General features: G+C 39.5%; 1 non-coding gene across 1 annotated transcript; it reads right to left on the bottom strand.

Annotated features, from left to right (window-relative positions):
- Positions 1–5,909: 5,909 nt before the first annotated feature.
- Positions 5,910–6,013, bottom strand: LOC148547845 (small nucleolar RNA R71). Its single transcript, XR_015898781.1, has one exon. It is a non-coding gene; the product is annotated as a small nucleolar RNA R71 (small nucleolar RNA).
- Between the last annotated feature and the right edge of the window lie 15,228 nt (positions 6,014–21,241).

Below are 21,241 nucleotides of genomic sequence, written 5' to 3'. Positions count from 1 at the left end.
CTTTGCTAAAGTCCCCAATTAGAGGTGTCCAGGGTTCTTAAGCACACTCTATTTTTGCTTTGGACCTTGACTTTAACCGCTCAGTCTCAAGTTTTCACTTGACACCTACACGCCACAAGCACATGGTTAAGGACAACTTGGTTTAGCCGCTTAGAACAGGATTTTATTTCTTTAGGCCCTCCTATCCACTGATGCTCAAAGCCTTGGGATCCTTTTTATTACCCTTGCCTTTTGGTTTTAAGGGCTATTGGCTTTTTGCTCTTGCCTCTTGGTTTTAAGAGCTTTTGGCTTTTTCTGCTTGCTTTTTCTTTTTCTTTCTATTTTTTTTTCGCCTAATTTTTTTTTCTGCAAGCTTTGTTCTTTGCTGCTTTTTCTTGCTTCAAGAATCATTTTTATGATTTTTCAGATTATCAAATAACATGTCTCCTAGTCATCATTCTTTCAAGAGCCAACATATTTAACATTCTTAAACAACAACTTCAAAAGACATATGCACTGTTCAAGCATACATTCAGAAAACAAGAAGCATTGTCACCACATCAATATAATTAAGCTAAGTTCAAGGATAAATTCAAAACTCATGTACTTCTTGTTCTTTTGAATTAAAACATTTTTCATTTAAGAGAGGTGATGGATTCATAGGACATTTATAACTTTAAGACAAAGTTACTAACTACTAATGATCATGTAGTGAAGACACAAACATAGATAAGCACATAACATAGAAAATGAAAAACAGAAGAAATAAGAACAAGGAATGAATCCACCTTAGTGATGGTGGCGTTTCCTTCTTGAGGAACCAATGATGTCCTTGAGCTCTTCTATGTCTCTTCCTTGTCTTTGTTGCTCCTCCCTCATTGCTTTTTGATCTTCTCTTATTTCATGCAGCATGATGGAGTACTCTTGATGTTCCACCCTTAATTGTCCCATGTTAGCACTTAATTCTCCTAGGGAGGTGTTGATTTGCTCCCAATAGTTTTCTGGAGGAAAATGCATTTGAGGCATCTCCGGGATCTCATGGTGATGAGCTTCCTGCGCCTCTTGAGCTCCATAAATGGGCTCTCTTGCTTGCTCCATTTTTTTCTTAGTAATGGGCTTCTCTTCCTTAATAGGAATGTCTCCTTCTATGAAAGCTCCAGCTGAGTAACATAGATGGCAGATAAGATGAGGAAAAGCTAGCCTTGCCATGGGGGATGACTTTTCGGCTATTTTGTAGAGTTCATTAGAGATGACTTCATAAACTTCTATTTCCTCTCCAATCATGATGCTATGAATCATGATAGCCCGATCCACAGTAACTTCAGATCGGTTGCTAGTGGGAATGATTGAGCATTGAATGAACTCCAACCATCCTCTAGCCACAGGCTTGAGGTCCAATCTTCTTAGTTGAACCGGCTTGCCTTTGGAGTCAATCTTCCATTGAGCTCCTTCCACACATATGTCCATAAGGACTTGGTCCAACCTTTGATTAAAGTTGACCCTTCTAGTGTAGGGGCGTTCATCTCCTTGCATCATGGGCAAGTTAAACGCCAACCTCACATTCTCCGGACTAAAATCTAAGTATTTCCCCCGAACCATTGTAACATAGTTCTTTGGATCCGGGTTCTTACTTTGATCATGGTTCTTGGTGATCTATGCATTGGCATAGAACTCTTAAACCATTAGGATGCCGACTTGTTGGATGGGATTTGTTAGAACTTCCCAACCTCTTCTTTGAATTTTATGTCGGATCTCCGGATACTCATTTCTTTTGAGTTTGAAAGGGACCTCGGAGATTACCTTCTTCTTGGCCACAACATCATAGAAGTGGTCTTGATGGGCTTTGGAGATGAACCTTTCCATCTCCCATGACTCGGAGGTGGAAGCTTTTGTCTTCCCTTTCCCCTTTCTAGAGGATTCTCCGGTCTTAGGTGCCATCAATGGTAATGGAAAAACAAAAAGCTTATGCTTTTACCACACCAAACTTAGAATATTGCTCGCCCTCGAGCAATAAAAGAAAGAATAGAGGAAGAAGAAGAAGAAAATATGGAGAAGAAGGGTGAAGTATGTTTCGGCCAAGTAGAGAGGAGAGGGTTGTGTTGTGTGAAAATGAGGAAGAATGGAGGGCTATATATAGGGGAGGGGGGAAAGGTTTCGGCCATATGGGTGGGTTTGGGTGGAAAATTGGTTTTGAATTTTGAAGGTAGGTGGGGTTTATGAGGTAGGTTTATGGGGAAGAGTGGATGGATGTGAGTGGAAAAGAGGTGATGGGGAAGAGAGATTAAGGTGATTGGTGAAGAGTTTTGGGGAAGAGTGTTTATGGGATTGTGTGAAAGAGGGGTGAGAAGAAGTGAGTGGAGGTAGGTGGGGATCCTGTGGGGTCTACAGATCCTAAGATGATCCTGTGGGGTCCACAGATCTTGAGATGATCATGTGGGGTCCACAGATCCTGAGATGATCCTGTGGGGTCCACAGATCCTGAGGTGTTCAAGGATTTACACCCTTGCACCAAATTAGGCATGTAAAATGCCTTTGCACACAACTCTGGGCGTTCAGCGCCAGGTTGGTGCCCATTTTGGGCGTTTAACACCCATTTGTTGGCCATTTCTGGCGTTGAACGCCAAAACCATGCTTGTTCTGGGCGTTCAGCGCCAGCTCTTCTCCAGGGTGCCATTCTGGCGTTCAGCGCCCAGATGATGCCCATTTTGGGCGTTCAGCGCCCAGATACTTGATGCCAAGGCATCTTAGGCTAGTTTCACTAGCATTTTTCTTTTATTTTTAGTTATTTTATGCATTTTCTTGAGCCTTAAGTAATCATTTGGGCCAAATAGTCATGCTTGTCTTAAATCATTCAAACATGAAGATTTTGATGCAAATTCCATGAGTTTTTAGTTATATTCCTTGAATGCTATGAATGAAAGATTTCTCATGAAATTTTGCAAGACTTTGATGCAATTGTTTGGATGATTTCAGGAAAGAAGAGGCTAGGCAAGGAAGCAACAAAAATCAATAAAGGAAGCTTGAATATCACATGTGGAGTTTAAGTTCCAGTTTAAGCTTAAACTGGAACTTAAACGGCCAAAATCATGAAAGCTGAGGAAAGGGTGAAAGTGGCGTTTAACCTCCAGTTTAACCTTAAACTGGAAGTTAAACGCCAGAAATGGGAAATGCACCAGGGAGCCATTTCCACGTTTAAGCTCCAGTTTAACCTTAAACTGGAGCTTAAACGTGTTCGACCAAGTTTTCTCCTCCAGGGTTGCTTTCTCCATTTCCACGTTTAAGCTCCAGTTTAACCTTAAACTGGAGCTTAAACGTGTTCGACCTCCAGGGCTACCTTTCTCCCCTTCCACGTTTAAGCTCCAGTTTAACCTTAAACTGGAGCTTAAACGTGTTCGACACCTCCAGGGCTACCTTTCTCCCCTTCCACGTTTAAGCTCCAGTTTAACCTTAAACTGGAGCTTAAACGTGTTCGACCTCCAGGGCTACCTTTCTCCCCTTCCACGTTTAAGCTCCAGTTTAACCTTAAACTGGAGCTTAAACGTGTTCGACACCTCCAGGGCTGCCTTTCCTATCTCCACGTTTAAGCTTCAGTTTAACCTTAAACTGAAGCTTAAACGTGTTCGACTACTTTACCCTCCAGGGCTGCCTTCTTCCATTTCCACGTTTAAGCTTCAGTTTAACCTTAAACTGAAGCTTAAACGTGCTTCCACAAAAGGCATCACTGGAAGTGTCTGGCGTTTAAGCTGCAGTTTAAGCTTAAACTGCAACTTAAACGCCACTATTGGAAAAGGTTTCTGGGCCAAAAATATTGCAGTTTAAGTTAGCTTTTGAGCACAAACATTAACTTAAACTTACTCTGGTATGAAACCCAATTGAATATCATGGTTTATGGGATTGGGCCTGAAGGATTGATGAGTCTGGAATTTCAATTTGTTGAGTCATGTGTCATTACTTGATTATCACTAAGTTGGCTCAATGAATGTTATAGTATTTGGATCAGCAGCCTCATCAAGATTATGGATCATAAACCCAAAGCAAAAGGAAAGCAGGGAGAGGCCTCAAAGCCCAAGAAACACAACAGAAGCTCAATATAGAAAGTGTATAAATAGGATAGAATTCAAGTTAGGAAGGACTTTTTACCTTTTCATTTTTGCTAGTTTTCATACCTTTGTAATTGAATTCAGAGCTATGACTCACTAAACCCCCTTTCATTGGGTTAGGGAGCTCTATTGTAATTCAATGAATCAATAATAGTTTATCTTCTTCTTCAATCTTTTCTCTTGAATTTTGTTAGAAAGCTTCTCGATCTAATTCCATTGGGTAGTTGTCTTGGGAAAGAAACTACCCATAATTGGAATCCTTCGGAACCTTGGGAAAGGAATGGAGGATTCATGCTAGAGAAGCTTTCTCACAGTGAATTGGATTGGGGTTTGGATGGATATTGTGACATGTAATCCTACCAAATTGTGGTTCATGAAACTGTGTGGTATAATCAGTGATCGAGCATCATCTCTTCTTATGAACATTTAAACCAAGGGATTGGGAATTTGTTTGTTTTTAGAGAGAATTGGTGAGCCAAGGGATTGGGATCCAATCATATAAGATTGCCAAGCAAAATTCAATGAACGCATTGGTTGAGGAAGAGATAAACATGTTTTGATTCGGAGATCTCAATATCTCCTATAACCCAATGAATTCCCCATCTCTGATTTCCACTTTCTCTTTACATTCTGCAACTCAATTCATGCAATCACCCCCATTCTCTTTTAATTTCAGCAATTTAGCTTCTGCTCTTTAATTCATGCAATTTAAGATTCCACCATTTCAATTTCTTGCCATTTACGTTTCCCGCCAATTTTACATTCTGCAAATCTCATCTAATTCTTGATTCTGCTCAACTAGTCACATTTCTAATCCGAATTGCTCATTCAACCAATCCTTGTGGGATTCGACCTCACTCTATTGTGAGTTTTTACTTGACGATAACCGGTGCACTTGCCGGAAGGAATTTTGCCGATCGTGCAATTTCCTAAATTGTAGCATAACTAGTTTATGCGCATCAAGTTTATGGCGCCGTTGCCGGGGATTGGTTTTCGATTGACAATTCTCAAATTGGAAGTTAACTAGATTGAGCATTTTTCTTGCTTTGTTAATTCAGTTCAAGTTACTTGTTGAATTTTTACTTTCTGCACTCTGTTACATGCTTTCTTTCCTTATGCCTTTAAATTCAAGCAACTAACTCACTGACTCACTAACTATTTGAATTAATTCCTCAACTACTCTAACCATACTCTTCCATTAACCAAGAGTAGTTCACTTGTTTGTTGCTTGTGCTGTGTTCTTGTATGACAGGTAGGAGAGGAGAGACATCAACTCCTCCATATACTGAACCAGAGAGGACCCTTCATAGACTTAGAAGGGAAGCAAGAGGGAAGAGAGTACTGGGAGAAGAGGAATCTGAAGGAGAATCTGAGGACAATTTTGAGGAAGCTCTAGATCTCAACATGGATAGAGAAGTTCACAACCATGAGAGAGCTGATGGAAACAATGCCATTCCTGAGAGGAGGGTTCTTAGTTCATACATAAACCCAACCTCTGGGAATTGTGGTAGTAGCATTCAGAAACCACCCATTCAGGCCAACAATTTTGAGCTCAAACCACAGTTAATATCACTTGTGGAGAATCATTGTTCATTTGGTGGGAGTGCTAATGAAGACCCAAACCAACATCTCACAAAATTCCTGAGAATTTGCGACACTGTGAAGTCCAATGGAGTCCAGGAAGATGCCTATAAACTGCTTTTGTTCCCATTTTCACTTAGGGACAAGGCAGCGAAGTGGCTGGAATCATTCCCAAGGGGGAGCCTAACAACCTGGGATGAGGTGGAAAGCAAGTTTCTGGCACGTTTCTACCCCCCACAAAAGGTCAATAGGCTTCGATCTGAGGTTCAGACGTTTAGACAACAAGATGGTGAAACTCTCTACGAGGCATGGGAGAGGTTCAAGGATTTGACAAGGAAATGCCCACCAGACATGTTCCATGACTGGGTGCAATTGCACATTTTCTATGATGGACTCTCTTATGAATCAAGGAAGGCTGTAGACCATTCATCAGGAGGTTCATTGAACAGGAAAAAGACTGTGGAAGAAGCCATTGAAGTGATTGAGACAGTGGCTGAGAATGAGTACTACTATGCATCAGAGAGACACAACACTAAGGGAGTCATGGAGCTGAACCATGTTGATACAATTCTAGCCCAAAACAAGGTGTTTGCCAAGCAACTAGCAGAGCTCACCAGGAAATTAGAAACAAAACAAGTGGCTGCAATACACACACAAGATCAAGAGGAAGAAAGCACTGAAGGAGGTGATTGGGAAGAGGCCAACTATGTGGGAAACCAACAAAGGCAATCATATGATCCACATTCCAACACTTACAATCCAGGATGGAAAAACCACTCAAACTTTGGGTGGGGAAACCAACAAACCCAACCACAAAACCACAAACCTTACAACCACAACCAACATAATGATTCCACATACCAAAAATCTAACCAAAGATCCTACCAAACCACACAAAACACTTACTCCCAACCATCATATCATGGCCAAAATAATCAACCTACCCAACCTAATCCGAACCAACAATTTCAAGATCAATTAAACAGGATAGAAGGAGTGCTTGCAAACATGGGTCAGGACATAAGTGAGTTGAAAAACTTTAGGGATGATGTGAGATCTACCTTAAGGAACCATGGTGAAAAACTCAAGCGGATGGAGTCTCAAGTAGGAGAGCTATCTCAACAGGCCCCCAAGTCAACTGCAGTGTTCCCTAGTGACACAGAAAAGAATCCTAAAGGGGAACAAAAGAGAGTGAGATGGGAAGAATGCAAGGCCATCACCACATTGAAGGAAGTCTCAGAAGAAGACGGAATCAGACCCTCAGAACAGGAGCCAGAAATATTGAAGGAAGGTGTGGAAGAAGCTAAGCAGGAAGGTGAAACTGAACAAGCCAAGGAACTGCAAACAGGCATGCTGGAAACATACCAACCAAAAGCACCATTTCCTCAGAGGTTAGGAGGAGGTGAAAAAGGGAAAACCTATTCAAGGTTTTTAGAGACATTTAAGTCTCTCCATATCAATATTCCCTTCCTTGAGATCCTCCAGCAGATGCCTACACATATCAAGTATTTAAAGGAATTGTTGAGCAAGAAAAGAGTTTTGAAGGGAGGACAAACGGTAACAATGAACAAAGAATGCAGTGCCCTCATCAAGAAGGACACAGTCTCTAAGAAAACAGACCCAGGAAGTTTTCATATACCCTGCATCATAGGGGAAACAAAAATTGACAGAGGATTCTGTGATCTAGGAGCTAGCATAAATGTGATGCCTCTGACTCTTATGAAGAGGCTACAACTGAATGAGGTGAGATCCACTGATGTAATCATACAACTGGCTGACAAAACTCAGAAGCAAGCTGAAGGGGTAGTTGAAAATGTGCTGGTGAAAGTGGGAAATTATTTCTTCCCCACAGACTTTGTCATTTTGGACATGGAGGAAAGCCACCTACACCCTATCATTCTGGGAAGGCCATTTCTAGCCACTGCTAGGGCGCTCATAGATGTAGAACAAGGAGAGCTAATCTTGAGAATACATGAGGAACAGCTCACCTTCAATATTTTCAAACCTGCATCTGAGCCTGAACCAGAACCTGAAAAGCCTAAGGATGATAGTAGCCATCTGTGTTTGGAGGAAAGCAATCCAGTAGCTGAAACTCTGAAACAGTCCTTGGAAGGCAAACAAGAATTGCAAGAGTTAAAGCCACAAGAATCAATAGAAACAGATCAGAAGGATCCTCCTGGCATAAGGGTCAATGAAGAAATCCTCAAGAGAAAGGGAAGAATTGTAAAGAAATTGCCAAGAGGGTGGAGAAACAAGAAAATTCCCACTGAAGGTTTCTCTCCGGGAGATAAAGTGATATCAAGTCATTATCTGCCAATTCCACCTGGCCTCAAAACCATTCCCTCCCAGCTCCCTCAAGTGTTCACAATCAGGAAAGTTCTTTCTATGGAACATTTAGAAGTCATGAAGGAATCAAATGGGGACGTTTTCATAGTGAGAGGAGAAGACATCAAGCACTACAATCCACCCTAACAAGGGACAACCGTCAAGCTAGTGACGTTAAAGAAGCGCTTCATGGGAGGCAACCCATGTTTTAGTATCCTTACTCTTTATTGTTTTGCTTTGCATCTAATAAAGCATGGTTTCTTATGCATGAACTTGAATCCTCAGGACAACTGTTGAAAGAGTGCACTAAACATTGCATGTAAAATACAATTGGTATCTAAGTTTGGTGTGCCTGAAGGCACCCCAAATTTTATTCAAATTGTATTCAATCTTTCATTCAAAGTGCACAACCAAACATTAAGTTTGGTGTTCCTTTTGAACACAGTTAATGAAAAGCAAGAAGTTCCTCTGGATTTAGAAATTCATGACAAGTATACCATTTGCATGTTTTAATACTTTGGTTTCAATTACTTTAGGTAGTAAAATTGTTTAGGATCAAAGAGCCAAAGTGACTATGATTTGTTAGAATTATGCACATTCATTAAGGATAACCAACATGGATTTCATGTCATCAGGAGACATTACCAAACACTAAGTTTGGTGTCCAGTAATAAGTGTGCATACATACAAAGGTTACGGCTATAAGCTCAGGAAGTCAATCATTGATTTACAATTCAAAAAGAAGGAAAAAACATGTACAAGTACTATTCATTATTCACATGAACGAAAAAATGATAGCAAATTTGTTTGTTTGTGCAGGTACAAAAGGAAAGATAAGAATGGAGGAAAAAGACAAAGGGGGAGGTACGGTGCTTGGTCAAAAAGGAAGTTCACAAGTCTTTGAAACTAACACATGGGAAAAGGGGGTTCTGCATGAAAAGATAGCTACATGTACAACCTAATGCACTCAGAATACCTCCAAGAAAATGAAAAGCAATTCGTCCTTTTCCCTAATTCATATATTTACCATCAAGCCACCCTTCACAAATCACCCTAGCCGTCCATTTTTCACTTACGGGCACTATAAAGAACCACTTGGGGAACGAGTTCCACACCACCAAATCTCCTTCATGCACATTTTCTTTCATCATAGCATAACTATCTCTTGCCAAAAACAACCTCACCACACTTCCAACAACACTTCTTGCTTCACCTTGTCAACTTTAGCTTGTCACTTACCAAAACTAAAGAACCAATGGCAGCCTCATCTAGCCACAAAAGAAGAAAAGACAAGCAGCCAATGGAGGAGAACAGGGAATTCGATGCATGGAGATACAAATCAGTTTTCCATGAGATTCAAGCCGAATGGATGAGACCTAAAACGGTACTAGCTGAGATTCCCTTTGACCTTGAAAAGGATGAGTTCCCAGGTGTTTGGGAGAAGATCAAAAAGAGGAAGTGGGAGCTCCTGACTAAGCCAATCACTAGAATCAACATCAACCTGGTGAAAGAGTTTTATGCAAATGCAGTGAGGGAGGATTCAACCTTGAAACCCACATACAAAAGCTATGTGAGAGGGGTGGAAGTTGACTTCATCCCCAAGGCAATCATGAAAACTCTTGGCCTGAAAAACATACGTTTCAGCCAAGCAAGTTATGAGGAAAGGATGATAGGAGAACCTGACTATACGACTATTGCTGAAGACCTTTGTGCCATCAGAGCTGAATGGGTGAGAAAAACAAGAGGGGCTCCAAGAGTCTTGAGAAGAGGAGACCTAACACCTGAAGCTAAAGGGTGGTATGCAATAGTTAGGAGATCCATCCTACCCACTGCAAACTCTTCAGAAATAGTCCCTAAAAGAGCCATCTTGCTACATTGCATTATGGTGGGAGGGGAGATCAAAGTTCATAAACTCATTGCTGAACAGATACAAGAGCTTAGTGAGAAAAGTGATCCTGAATCCTGGCTCCACTTCCCTAGCACCATCATTAGACTATGCATCGATGCCCAAGTACCACTTGAAGATGAAAGACCTAATTGGCTACATCCTGGAATGGCCATAACTGCGTACAGAATGACTCTTGGCCCAATTTCTCCAAGACATACAAAAAGAAGAAATGAAGAAGGGCAACAAGCAGAAGCAGAGCAAGAAGCAGAGCAAGAAGGACAAGAAGGACAAGAAGGAGAGGACGGAGAAGAAGAGCAAGAAGAGCAAAGAATTCCAGAAAGAAGACAACAAATTCTCAGAGACCCCATGGATATGAGCAGAATGCAGGAAATCATAGAAGAAATGTCTCAACAATACATGAGGTCTCAGGAGAGACAAGAGGACTTTCACCTAAAAATGATGGATATGCAAAGGAACTTTGAATCAAGATTCTTAGATCTGCAAAGGGAAAAGAATTTACAATTACAGGAATCCTTCAGCCACATATGCCAACACTAAGATGCCAATGTCTTGGCAATCAAGGAAGCCACCACTTTACAGAATGCAAGATACTCAGTCCAAGCTGATTACAACATCAGTTCGCAAATCAAGCTTAACTACATAAGGGAACATTTACACAAGATGGACCCAGCATTCCCAGCTTTTGATGAGTATTTCAAAGGGAGGAAAGAAGGAGAAATAAACAAGGCAATGATCCTTGAAAAAGGAGTGGAAGAAACAATGAAAAAGGCTGGATTCTGGAAAAAGCTCATAAGAAAAGACAAAGGAAGTACAAGTGGTCAAAAAGGGGTAGGAAGCAAGAAGAAGCAGGATCCCAAGAATCAAGAAGAACCAAGCAATAAATGAGAGGTGGTCTCTGATGCCAAGGCATCTTAGGCTAGTTTCACTAGCCTTTTTCTTTTATTTTTAGTTGTTTTATGCATTTTCTTGAGCCTTAAGTAATCATTTTGGCCAAATAGTCATGCTTGTCTTAAATCATTCAAACATGAAGATTTTTATGCAAATTCCATGAGCTTTTAGTTATATTCCTTGAATGCTATGAATGGAAGAATTCTCATGAATTTTAGCAAGACTTTGATGCAACTGTTTGGATGATTTCAGGGAAGAAGAGGCTAGGCAAGGAAGCAACAAAATCAATAAAGGAAGCTTGAATATCACATGTGGAGTTTAAGTTCCAGTTTAAGCCTAAACTGGAGCTTAAACGCCAAAAATCATGAAGGATAAGAAATGCTGGAAATGAAGTTTAACCTCCAGTTTGACCTCAAACTGGAGGTTAAACGCCAGAATGGAAGGTCTCACCAAAGAAGCATTTCCACGTTTAACCTCCAGTTTGACCTCAAACTGGAGGTTAAACGCCAGAATAATAATGCCACTCAGGAAGGAGTTCCACGTTTAACCTCCAGTTTGACCTCAAACTGGAGGTTAAACGTGTTCGACACCTCCAGGGCTACCATTCTAAGCTTCCACGTTTAACCTCCAGTTTGACCTCAAACTGGAGGTTAAACGTGTTCGACCTCCAGGGCTGCCCTTCCTTTATCCACGTTTAAGCTTCAGTTTAACCTTAAACTGAAGCTTAAACGTGTTATATGGAACAGCTTGACCATGCCTTCTTCAAACATAAATAACTTGAGCTACAAAACTCCAAATGAGGTGATTCAAAATGAATTGGAAAGAAGACATCTAGAGCTTTCCAAGCATATATGGCATGCATGGTGGATACTAAAAATTGAGGGAGAAAACAGCCCCGTAATGTGCATAGAAGAGCATAGTACCAACATGCAATCAGGCCAGCTGACCTCTTCACCTTCCATGAAGTATAACTCGAGTTGTAGAGATCCAATTGAGGTGCTTCCAGTTGCGTTAGAAAGCTGACATCCATAGCTTTCCAACGAGGTATAATAGTCTATATTTGGCATCAAATTGGCAAGGTTGACAAGAGAACAAAGTGACGACTCAAGAAAGGGGGTGCAACATTTGAGTGTAGTTTAATGGATCATTATCCTTTTTGGATCAATTATGTCACTCAGCCCTTCAAGCAAGCAAGGCCCATCAACAACACCAAATCAAGGCCACAAGAATCATCTAGAATAGTTTATTTTCATTTGATTGTAATTTGCTTTGAATTTCATTTTCATTTTGTAATTTAGGGAGCCTATTTAAAGGCCTTAGTTTTTGCATTAGAAGAGGGGGGATTGAAGGGGAATCCAGCCCCTGATGGGGACCTTGGACTTTTACTTTCACTTTTAGCTAGTTTTCCTTTTCTTTGTAATTGAATTCAGAGCTATGATTCACTAAACCCCCTTTCATTGGGTTAGGGAGCTCTATTGTAATTCAATGAATCAATAATAGTTTATCTTCTTCTTCAATCTTTTCTCTTGAATTTTGTTAGAAAGCTTCTCGATCTAATTCCATTGAGTAGTTGTCTTGGGAAAGAAACTACTCATACTTGGAATCCTTCGGAGCCTTGGGAAAGGAATGGAGGATTCATGCTAGAGAAGCTTTCTCACAGTGGATTGGATTGGGGTTTGGATGGATATTGTGACATGTAATCCTACCAAATTGTGGTTCATGAAATTGTGTGGTATAATCAGTGATCAAGCATCATCTCTTCTTATGAACATTTAAACCAAGGGATTGGGAATTTGTTTATTTTTAGAGAGCATTGGTGAGCCAAGAAATTGGGATCCAATCATATAAGATTGCCAAGCAAAATTCAATGAACGCATTGGTTGAGGAAGAGATAAACATGTTTTGATTCGGAGATCTCAATATCTCCTATAACCCAATGAATTCCCCATTTCTGATTTCCACTTTCTCTTTACATTCTGCAACTCAATTCTTGCAATCACCCCCATTCCCTTTTAATTTCAGCAATTTACATTCTGCTCTTTAATTCATGCAATTTAAGATTCAGCCATTTAATTTTCTTGTCATTTACTTTTCCCGCCAATTTTACATTCCGCAATTCTCATCTCAAATCTTGATTCAGCTCAACTAGAACACACTTCTAATCCGAATTGCTCACTCAACCAATCCTTGTGGGATTCGACCTCACTCTATTGTGAGTTTTTACTTGACGACGATAACCGGTGCACTTGCCGGAAGGAATTTTGCCGATCGTGCAATTTCCTAAATCGTAGCATAACAAGTTTATGCGCATCAAGTTTATGGCGCCGTTGCCGGGGATTGGTTTTCGATTGACAATTCTCAAATTGGAAGTTAACTAGATTGAGCAATTTTTCTTTTCTTTTGTTAATAGTTTTTGTTTCAGTTTATTACTGCTAATTTCTGCAGATTTTAATTTGTTTTCTTTGCTTATTCACTTGTTAGCATACTAACCACTAGCTGTTTGTGATATTGCCTCACTATGGGATTTCCACTATCTTTGGATGAGTATTGTTTGAGACTAAGCACATTGCAAAAAAGAAAGGAGTATCCATCATCTTTTAGTCAATCAAAATCCATGAGAAACTCTCCACCACCACAGAATGATTCATGTTATTATGCTCATGGTGGGTGGAAGTATCAGGAACAGGAAACGGGGTACTTCCCAGAGCCACAAAATGGTCCATGTTTTGGTGAATTTGAACACTACTCAAGTTGTGGCTGGGAAGATCAAAACCAAAGAGATTTCACTTATTCACACCCCATTCATCAAGAGCCATCACCTCTGAATTATCCAACCTCACCTCCTAGTTTTACATATCCAAATTCTTCATCACTTGAGCATTTCTCAGCACAAAATTCCTTCTCAAATTCATACAATTCATTTCACTATCCACAAGACTCATTCCACTACACACAAGAGTCATACCACTACCAACACGCCAACCAAAGACTCTATCAACCCACACAAAACACATACTCCCAGCCACCATATCACAGCCAAGATAATCAACCTCATCAACCTAATCCGAACCAACAATTTCAAGATCAATTAGACAGGATAGAAGGAATGCTTGCAACCATGAGTCAAGACATAACCGATTTGAAAGGCTTTAAGGAAGAATTGATATCCAACTTACAAAATCAAGGTGCTGCCATTCAAAAGCTAGAAGCACAAATTGGATATCTATCAAAGCAAATCCCTACCCACAATTCTTCTAGTGAGACCATGGCAAACCCAAGGGAGGAATCAGAAGAACAAGAAATGGAGAAGGTTAATCAAGGGAGATCACACTCCAATGAAACAGAGAGTTGCAAAGAGGAAAGGTTCATTGAACCACAAATTCAGGAAGATTTTGATGAACAGGATACTCCAACTGTCCAACAACAACCAAGTTCTGAGATCAAGGATGTGAAGGCAGTAGAAACAAGCACCAAAATGAGGATTGTGACCGAGAAACAAAGGACCATATCCATGAAGAAGAGAAGGTCGAAGAACAATCCAACTCCTGAGCCAACAAGCAAGTTCACTCAAGCCAATCACAAGGGAAAGCTTGCTGGAAAGAAGCATTCACAAAAAGGGGCACTAACTAGCTCCTTTATCCACTTGAAGTCATTCCTCTTAACAAACTGGAGGAAGAGGAAGAAAGTCAGGAACAGCATGTCAAGCTAATGACGTTAAAGAAGCGCTTGTTGGGAGGCAACCCAACCAAAGGTAGTTTTTCTTTTCTAGTTATTTCAATAAAAGAGTTAAGTAGATTTATCTGTATTGCAAGGAGCTAAGTTTGGTGTTGCACACCAAAACAATTCAAGGATGAATGTGAGATTCTAAGTTTGGTGTTCCACCAAAAACTTCATTAAAAGCACATTTCTACCTCAGCATGACTAGTCACTAGCTCCAACCAATCAGGGAAACTACTTAAACAATAGTTTAATTTCTAGTTCATAGTTTCTTTTTCTAGTTCATAGTTATTTTCTTAATAAAAGCACATGAGGTTTTCTGCATATGATCCAAATTGCTGCATATGGCAAGGAACTAAGTTTGGTGTTCACACACCAATCTAAGTTCAGAGGCCTACAAACATACATGCATGCTAACCAATTCTCAAAGTGCTTGGGGAACAAGCAACTTCTAATAGCTTTGCAGGAAGACAATCAATCTCATGGAAGGAATATACATCATCATCAAAGAGAACACCAAGGCTAGGAAGGATGATGAACAACAAAGAAGATGCTAAAAGGTTGTATTGTCACTTAATTGCTTGTACTTTGAATTGCTGATATTGGAAGTTTGCATGCATCCCTGCTTTAAGTTTGAGTCATTGCAGTTTTTGTTTGTCTGTTTGTTTAATTTCCAAATAAGTGATAGTCTAAGTGTCTGGATAAACTTCACTTGCTTAAATGTATGCTTGCCATGCTTGTTCTGTTTCCATAAAATAAAAGAAATGTTTGAACAAAAGTAACTCAATTCCATTTGGTAAGAAATCAAATAAGATTAAGTGGTGGTATGCATGTTTGATTGAATAGTCAGCTCACTAAGAAATAAAGTTAGAATTGTCACTTTTAGTGGAAATTAGGATGCTGTCTATGGATCTTGATGAATAAATGTCTTTGGCCATGAAAAAGAAAGAAAAAGAAGAAGAAAAAGCCACTGAAAAAGGGCAACCAAAAAGCAAAAAATTGAGAAAATAAGCTAGGCACCAATGGTTTGAACTTCTGAGACAAATGCCTGTGGTGTTTATGTATTAAGGATATGCTTGGATGAATAGGTTCTGAGGAGTGTTTCAACACTTGGTAACTTGGGTTAACTAACCCGGGATTATCAACCAAAAGTCCATTATCAAGAGCAACCTAAATACAAAACATTTAGTCACACAAAGAGGTGCTGGGCACCAATGTCTCAAGAAGAAATGTGAACTAAAATGCCTGTAGTGGATATGTGTAGTGCACTAATAAGAAAAAGAAAATGCCAAAGGCTTGAGCAACACATGACACTGAGCAACAAGGAGCAAATAAGCTCAAATAAAAAGAAAAACAAAGAAAAGAAACTTGCCAAGGATATGTGAATAACAAGAGGCCATAAGCAGTGTTTTAGTGGAAACATAAAAAGTGACTTTCTTACCTAAGAAACAATAAAGTGATGCTGCAACAACTTTCTGCATGAACACCCCATTAATCAATGTCAATTACTTACTGATATGGCTAATGAATTTACTTTCTGTTTCATTCTTTCTTCTCAATAATTCAGAACTTGCTTGGGGACAAGCAAGGATTAAGTTTGGTGTTGTGATGCCAAGGCATCTTAGGCTAGTTTCACTAGCCTTTTTCTTTTATTTTTAGTTGTTTTATGCATTTTCTTGAGCCTTAAGTAATCATTTTGGCCAAATAGTCATGCTTGTCTTAAATCATTCAAACATGAAGATTTTTATGCAAATTCCATGAGCTTTTAGTTATATTCCTTGAATGCTATGAATGGAAGAATTCTCATGAATTTTAGCAAGACTTTGATGCAACTGTTTGGATGATTTCAGGGAAGAAGAGGCTAGGCAAGGAAGCAACAAAATCAATAAAGGAAGCTTGAATATCACATGTGGAGTTTAAGTTCCAGTTTAAGCCTAAACTGGAGCTTAAACGCCAAAAATCATGAAGGATAAGAAATGCTGGAAATGAAGTTTAACCTCCAGTTTGACCTCAAACTGGAGGTTAAACGCCAGAATGGAAGGTCTCACCAAAGAAGCATTTCCACGTTTAACCTCCAGTTTGACCTCAAACTGGAGGTTAAACGCCAGAATAATAATGCCACTCAGGAAGGAGTTCCACGTTTAACCTCCAGTTTGACCTCAAACTGGAGGTTAAACGTGTTCGACACCTCCAGGGCTACCATTCTAAGCTTCCACGTTTAACCTCCAGTTTGACCTCAAACTGGAGGTTAAACGTGTTCGACCTCCAGGGCTGCCCTTCCTTTATCCACGTTTAAGCTTCAGTTTAACCTTAAACTGAAGCTTAAACGTGTTATATGGAACAGCTTGACCATGCCTTCTTCAAACATAAATAACTTGAGCTACAAAACTCCAAATGAGGTGATTCAAAATGCATTGGAAAGAAGACATCTAGAGCTTTCCAAGCATATATGGCATGCATGGTGGATACTAAAAATTGAGGGAGAAAACATCCCCGTAATGTGCATAGAAGAGCATAGTACCAACATGCAATCAGGCCAGCTGACCTCTTCACCTTCCATGAAGTATAACTCGAGTTGTAGAGATCCAATTGAGGTGCTTCCAGTTGCGTTAGAAAGCTGACATCCATAGCTTTCCAACGAGGTATAATAGTCTATATTTGGCATCAAATTGGCAAGGTTGACAAGAGAACAAAGTGACGACTCAAGAAAGGGGGTGCAACATTTGAGTGTAGTTTAATGGATCATTATCCTTTTTGGATCAATTATGTCACTCAGCCCTTCAAGCAAGCAAGGCCCATCAACAACACCAAATCAAGGCCACAAGAATCATCTAGAATAGTTTATTTTCATTTGATTGTAATTTGCTTTGAATTTCATTTTCATTTTGTAATTTAGGGAGCCTATTTAAAGGCCTTAGTTTTTGCATTAGAAGAGGGGGGATTGAAGGGGAATCCAGCCCCTGATGGGGACCTTGGACTTTTACTTTCACTTTTAGCTAGTTTTCCTTTTCTTTGTAATTGAATTCAGAGCTATGATTCACTAAACCCCCTTTCATTGGGTTAGGGAGCTCTATTGTAATTCAATGAATCAATAATAGTTTATCTTCTTCTTCAATCTTTTCTCTTGAATTTTGTTAGAAAGCTTCTCGATCTAATTCCATTGAGTAGTTGTCTTGGGAAAGAAACTACTCATACTTGGAATCCTTCGGAGCCTTGGGAAAGGAATGGAGGATTCATGCTAGAGAAGCTTTCTCACAGTGGATTGGATTGGGGTTTGGATGGATATTGTGACATGTAATCCTACCAAATTGTGGTTCATGAAATTGTGTGGTATAATCAGTGATCAAGCATCATCTCTTCTTATGAACATTTAAACCAAGGGATTGGGAATTTGTTTATTTTTAGAGAGCATTGGTGAGCCAAGGAATTGGGATCCAATCATATAAGATTGCCAAGCAAAATTCAATGAACGCATTGGTTGAGGAAGAGATAAACATGTTTTGATTCGGAGATCTCAATATCTCCTATAACCCAATGAATTCCCCATTTCTGATTTCCACTTTCTCTTTACATTCTGCAACTCAATTCTTGCAATCACCCCCATTCCCTTTTAATTTCAGCAATTTACATTCTGCTCTTTAATTCATGCAATTTAAGATTCAGCCATTTAATTTTCTTGTCATTTACTTTTCCCGCCAATTTTACATTCCGCAATTCTCATCTCAAATCTTGATTCAGCTCAACTAGAACACACTTCTAATCCGAATTGCTCACTCAACCAATCCTTGTGGGATTCGACCTCACTCTATTGTGAGTTTTTACTTGACGACGATAACCGGTGCACTTGCCGGAAGGAATTTTGCCGATCGTGCAATTTCCTAAATCGTAGCATAACAAGTTTATGCGCATCAGTCTCGTTCCTTAATAATCAAATGATAATTGGTGAATTGTCTTTATGAGCTTTCTTTCATTATAAGTCATTTAAGTTTTTAATGTGAAGTTTCTAGTATGTTTGTCTGTTTATTGTTTTGAATAAAGTGAATGCCTAGATGTTTGGATATAACTTCACCTTCTTAAACAAATGCTTACCATGCTTGTTCTGTTTCCAAAAATTAAAAGAAAAGTTTGAACAAAAGTAACTTGGCTCAATTAGTGACAAATCAAGTAGAATTAAGTGGTGGTATGCATGCTTGATTGTTTAGTCAGATCACTGGAAATAGAGTGTAGAATTATCATTTTTTGTGTAGAAATTGAAAACTGTCTATGGATCTTGATGAATAAATGTCTTTGGCCATGAAAAAGAAAGAAAAAGAAGAAGAAAAAGCCACTGAAAAAGGGCAACCAAAAAGCAAAAAAATTGAGAAAATAAGCTAGGCACCAATGGTTTGAACTTTTGAGACAAATGCCTGTGGTGTTTATGTATTAAGGATATGCTTGGATAAATAGGTTCTGAGGAGTGTTTCAACACTTGGTAACTTGGGTTAACTAACCCGGGATTATCAACCAAAAGTCCATTATCAAGAGCAACCTAAATACAAAACATTTAGTCACACAAAGAGGTGCTGGGCACCAATGTCTCAAGAAGAAATGTGAACTAAAATGCCTGCAGTGGATATGTGTAGTGCACTGATAAGAAAAAGAAAATGCCAAAGGCATGTGCAACACATGACACTAAGCAAACAAGGAGCAAAGGAGCTCAAAGAAAAAGAAAAGAAAAACAAAGAAGAGAAAAGTGCCAAGGACATAAGAATAACAAGAGGCCATAGCAGTGTTTGATGAATGCAATAAAAAAGTGATAATCTTACAGGATAAGAATGAAAAAGTGATGCTGCAACTTTCTGCATAAAACCCTTCTGATGAACTTCAAGTGCTTACTAATATAGCCAATGTAATTGCTTTCTGTTTCATACTTTCTTCTCAAGTAACTCAGGACTTGCTTAGGGACAAGCAAGTATTAAGTTTGGTGTTGTGATGCCAAGGCATCTTAGGCTAGTTTCACTAGCATTTTTCTGTTATTTTTAGTTGTTTTATGCATTTTCTTGAGCCTTAAGTAATCATTTGGGCCAAATAGTCATGCTTGTCTTAAATCATTCAAACATGAAGATTTTGATGCAAATTCCATGAGTTTTTAGTTATATTCCTTGAATGCTATGAATGAAAGATTTCTCATGAAATTTTGCAAGACTTTGATGCAATTGTTTGGATGATTTCAGGAAAGAAGAGGCTAGGCAAGGAAGCAACAAAAATCAATAAAGGAAGCTTGAATATCACATGTGGAGTTTAAGTTCCAGTTTAAGCTTAAACTGGAACTTAAACGGCCAAAATCATGAAAGCTGAGGAAAGGGTGAAAGTGGCGTTTAACCTCCAGTTTAACCTTAAACTGGAAGTTAAACGCCAGAAATGGGAAATGCACCAGGGAGCCATTTCCACGTTTAAGCTCCAGTTTAACCTTAAACTGGAGCTTAAACGTGTTCGACCAAGTTTTCTCCTCCAGGGTTGCTTTCTCCATTTCCACGTTTAAGCTCCAGTTTAACCTTAAACTGGAGCTTAAACGTGTTCGACCTCCAGGGCTACCTTTCTCCCCTTCCACGTTTAAGCTCCAGTTTAACCTTAAACTGGAGCTTAAACGTGTTCGACACCTCCAGGGCTACCTTTCTCCCCTTCCACGTTTAAGCTCCAGTTTAACCTTAAACTGGAGCTTAAACGTGTTCGACCTCCAGGGCTACCTTTCTCCCCTTCCACGTTTAAGCTCCAGTTTAACCTTAAACTGGAGCTTAAACGTGTTCGACACCTCCAGGGCTGCCTTTCCTATCTCCACGTTTAAGCTTCAGTTTAACCTTAAACTGAAGCTTAAACGTGTTCGACTACTTTACCCTCCAGGGCTGCCTTCTTCCATTTCCACGTTTAAGCTTCAGTTTAACCTTAAACTGAAGCTTAAACGTGCTTCCATAAAAGGCATCACTGGAAGTGTCTGGCGTTTAAGCTGCAGTTTAAGCTTAAACTGCAACTTAAACGCCACTATTGGAAAAGGTTTCTGGGCCAAAAATATTGCAGTTTAAGTTAGCTTTTGAGCACAAACATTAACTTAAACTTACTCTGGTATGAAACCCAATTGAATATCATGGTTTATGGGATTGGGCCTGAAGGATTGATGAGTCTGGAATTTCAATTTGTTGAGTCATGTGTCATTACTTGATTATCACTAAGTTGGCTCAATGAATGTTACAGAATTTGGATCAGCAGCCTCATCAAGATTATGGATCATAAACCCAAAGCAAAAGGAAAGCAGGGAGAGGCCTCAAAGCCCAAGAAACACAACAGAAGCTCAATATAGAAAGTGTATAAATAGGATAGAATTCAAGTTAGGAAGGACTTTTTACCTTTTCATTTTTGCTAGTTTTCATACCTTTGTAATTGAATTCAGAGCTATGACTCACTAAACCCCCTTTCATTGGGTTAGGGAGCTCTATTGTAATTCAATGAATCAATAATAGTTTATCTTCTTCTTCAATCTTTTCTCTTGAATTTTGTTAGAAAGCTTCTCGATCTAATTCCATTGGGTAGTTGTCTTGGGAAAGAAACTACCCATAATTGGAATCCTTCGGAACCTTGGGAAAGGAATGGAGGATTCATGCTAGAGAAGCTTTCTCACAGTGAATTGGATTGGGGTTTGGATGGATATTGTGACATGTAATCCTACCAAATTGTGGTTCATGAAACTGTGTGGTATAATCAGTGATCG

This window comes from Arachis ipaensis, chromosome B8 (assembly GCF_059453495.1).
Source record: "Arachis ipaensis isolate K30076 ecotype BB chromosome B8, ASM5945349v1, whole genome shotgun sequence".
Classification (NCBI taxonomy): domain Eukaryota; kingdom Viridiplantae; phylum Streptophyta; class Magnoliopsida; order Fabales; family Fabaceae; genus Arachis; species Arachis ipaensis.
Note: the sequence above shows the minus strand (reverse complement) of the source record. Positions and strands in the feature narration are given on the sequence as shown.